Source organism: Tamandua tetradactyla, chromosome X, assembly GCF_023851605.1.
Source record: "Tamandua tetradactyla isolate mTamTet1 chromosome X, mTamTet1.pri, whole genome shotgun sequence".
NCBI classification, from domain to species: Eukaryota; Metazoa; Chordata; class Mammalia; order Pilosa; family Myrmecophagidae; genus Tamandua; species Tamandua tetradactyla.
In genome coordinates this window covers 62,419,946-62,424,087 of record NC_135353.1, presented here as the reverse complement: position 1 = coordinate 62,424,087, position 4,142 = coordinate 62,419,946, and positions in this window count along the sequence as shown.

Genomic DNA, 4,142 nt, shown 5'->3' with positions numbered 1-4,142 from the left:
CAGTTCGAAGCTACTATGTACCCCAGAAAAACCGTGTCCTTTAATCCTCATGCATTATTGCTGGGTAGAATCTTTTTTATTGTTTCCATGGAGATATTACCCACCCAGTTGTGGGTGGTAGCTTTTGATTAGATGGTGTTCATGGAGATGTGTCTCCACCCATTCAAGTGGGGACCTCTTTAAGAGGGAACCATTTTGGAAAAAGCTTTAGAACCAACAGAGCCCACACAGCCAGAGACCATTCAAGATAAAGAATGAAAATGCCCCCTGGAAAGTCATTGAAGATTCCTGGAGAGAAAGCTAGCAGACCTCAGCATGTGCCTTTCTGGCTGAGAGAGAAAACCCAAACATCATTGGCCTTCTTGAACCAAGGTATCTCTCGCTGGATGCCTTAATTTGGACATTTTTATAGACTTGCCTCAATTTGGACATTTTCATGGCTTCAGAACTGTAAACTTGCATCTTAATAAATTCCCTTTTTAAAAAGCCATTCTGTTTCTAGTATATTTCATTATAGTAGCTTTCAAACTGACACACTTAGTATATAAAAAAATGTGGCAAAGTCTTCTTTGGTAACCTACAAGGCAAGGCATCATACGTTGTCATGCGATTTCACTCTCAATAATCAGGAGGATTTCCTATCTCATATAAGGATGTTGTGGTGCTGTCTGTCCTCCAATTATCTGAAATATTTTGATCACTTACAAGTTTTCTGAAAATTGCTTCTGCAATGGGTGATCCACAAATGTTATTCAGAGATACAAACAGCACAAACTTTGGCTCCTGCCCTACCATCTTCTCAGGCACAAAGAGAGGCACAGTGTCTATATGTTTAACTTTTTGAGGGATTGTCAGAGTATTTTCAAAGGCAGGTGGATCATTCTATATTCCCACCAGCAGTGTATGGGGGCTTCAATTTCTCTACACCCTTGCCAACACTTGTTATTGCCTGTCTTTTTTATATTAGTAATCCTAGTGGGTGTGAAATGGTATCTCATCTTGATTTTTTATTCAATTTCCCTAATGGCTAATGATATTGGGCATCTTGATCTTTTTTGGTAAATCCTGTGGGGAAAGTCTACAAATATTTTACACATTTAAAAAAAATTATTTAGTAATTAAAAGAATTAAGAACAAACAAAAACATTAACATATCATTCTGTTCTACATATATAATCAGTAATTCTCAATATCATCACATAGTTGAATATTTGTCATTTCTTAGAACATTTGCATTAATTCAGAAAAAGAAATAAAAAGACAATCAAAAAAGAAATAAAATGATAACAGAAAAAAAGATTATACATACCATACCCCTTACCTCTCGCTTTCATTCATCACTAGCATTTCAAACTAAATTTATTATTTTTTTATTAATTAAAAAAACAAACAAAACAATAAGATATCATTCCATTCTACATATATAATCAGTAATTCTTAATATCATCACATAGTTGCATATTCATTATTTCTTAGAACATTTGCATCAATTTAGAAAAAGAAATAAAAAGACAACAGAAAAAGAAATAAAACAATGATAGAGAAAAAAAAGTTATACATACCATACCCCTTACCCCTCACTTTCATTTACCACTAACATTTCAAACTAAATTTATTTTAGCATTTGTTCCCCCTATTATTTATTTTTATTCCATATGTTCTACTCTTTTGTTGATATGCTAGAAAAAAAGGAGCATCAGATGCAAGGTTTTCACATTCACAGAGTCACATTGTGAAAGTTATATCATTGTTCAATCATCATCAAGAAACATGGCTACTGGAACACAGCTCTACATTTTCAGGCAGTCAAACTAAATTTATTTTAACCTTTGTTCCCCCTATTCCTTATTTTTATTCCATATGTTCTACTCCTCTGTTGACATGGTAGATAAAAGGAGCATCAGACACAAGGTTTTCACAATCACAGTCACATTGTGAAAGCTTTATCATTATTCAATCATCATCAAGAAACATGGCTACTGAAACACAGCTCTACATTTTCAGGCAGTTCCCTCCAGCCTCCCCACTACATCTTGAATAACAAGGTGATATCTACTTAATGCATAAGGGAAACCTACAGGATAACCTCTCAACTCTGTTTGAAATCTCTCAGTCATTGACACTTTGTCTCATTTCACTCTTCCCCCTTTTGGTTGAGAAGGTTTTTCAATCCCTTGATGCTGAGTCACAGCTCATTCTAGGATTTATGTCCCACGTTGCCAGGAAGGTCCACACCCCTGGGAGTCATGTCCCACATAGACAGGGGGAGAGCAGTGCATTTGCTTGTTGTGTTGGGTGGAAAGAGAGGTCACATCTGAGCAAGAAAAGAGGCTCTCTTGGGGGTGACTCATAGGCCTAAATTTTAAGTAGACTTGACCTATCCTTTGCAGGGTTAAGTTTCATATGAACAAACCCCAGGACTGGGGGCTCAGCCTATAGCTTTGGTTGTCCACACTGCTTGTGAGAATATCAAGAATTCAACTTGGGGAAGTTGAATTTCTCCCCGTCCTCACCATTCCCTAAGGGGACTTTGCAAATACTTTTCCACTCACTGATCAAATCATTCTGGGATTCATCAGGGGATCACTCTGGACAAACCAACAAAATCTCATGTCCTACCCAAGATTCCAAGTACTTCTGGTGTTCAATCAAGCTATCAACATAAGTTACATTAGGAGATGCACTAGTCAAAATACAAATTTTGTGCCAAATAAATATTTTTTTTGCTTTAGTCTCACACATAAGTTGAAATTTTAAAATATTAATTACCATCTATTTTCAGCATCCTGCAACAGTGACATTCATTTGTTCTTCCTCATGCACAAGCATTTTTTTAAATTTGTACATTTAGTCACTATCATTATACACTCTAGGCATTCCTAGATTATAGCACCTCAATCTTTAACACCTATCTTTCTTCCCGATTTCATTTATGTCCCCAGCCCTCCCCCCTCTATCATTCTCACATGCAGCTTCATTCAGTGTTTTGACATAATTGTATTACAGTTAGGTAGTATTGTGCTGTTCATTTCTGAGTTTTTATATTCAGTCCTGTTGCACAATCTGTATCCTTTCAGTTCCAATTACCCAATGTTTTATCCTATTTCTATCTCCTGATGGTCTCTGTTACCAACGAAATATTCCCAGTTTATTCACTAATGTCAAGTCATATCAGTGAGACCATACAGTGTTTGTTGTTTTGTTTTTGACTAATCTCACTCAGCATAATGTCCTCAAGGTCCATCCATGTTATTACATACTTCATAACTTTATTCTGTCTTACAGCTGCACAATATTCCATCATATGTATATACCACAGTTTGTTTAGCCACTCATCTGTTGATGGACATTTTGGTTGTTTCCATCTCTTTGCAATTTATTTTACCCATTTTTAAGATAGTTTCTTGTCTTATCATTGTTGAGTTGCAAATGTTCTTTATGTATTATGAATAATATTGTTTTATCATACATGTGATTTTACAGTCTGGGCCAGAATTTTCATTTTCATAATGGTGTCTTTTGAAGAAAAAAAATTTTAATTGGATGAATTCCAGTTAATTAATTTTATGTTCTTTTGGATCATGTTTTTGGTGTCATATTAAGCAATCTACCTAATCTGAGGTCAAATAATTGAGGTGGATGTTTCGTTTTAGAAATGTTATAGTTTTAGCTCTTACATTTCAAGTCATGGTCAATTTGGAGGTAATTTTTGTATATGGTTTTGGGTAAGGATCTAGGTTAATTTTTGTTTTAGGCCTATGGATTTCAAATTACCTGAGCATCATTTGTTGAACAGTCCATTCCTTAGTAATTTTCTTTGGTACATTTAATGAAAATTAATTCATCATAAATATAAGGATTTCTCTCTTTACTTTTTATTCATTTCCATTGAATAATGGACACAAACACAATGTGTCTACACTTACCCAAGTACCATACTGTTTTTATTAATATAGCTTTATTGTAAATTTTTAAACATGGTAGTTTTAGTCCTTTAACATTGTTCTTTATTTTCAAAATTGTTTTGCTATCCTAGGTTCTTTGCATATCCATACTAGTTTTAGGATCAGTTTGTTTATTCCTCCAAAAAGCCAACTCAGATTTTTATAAGGATTTCATCAAATCCATATTTCAATATAGGG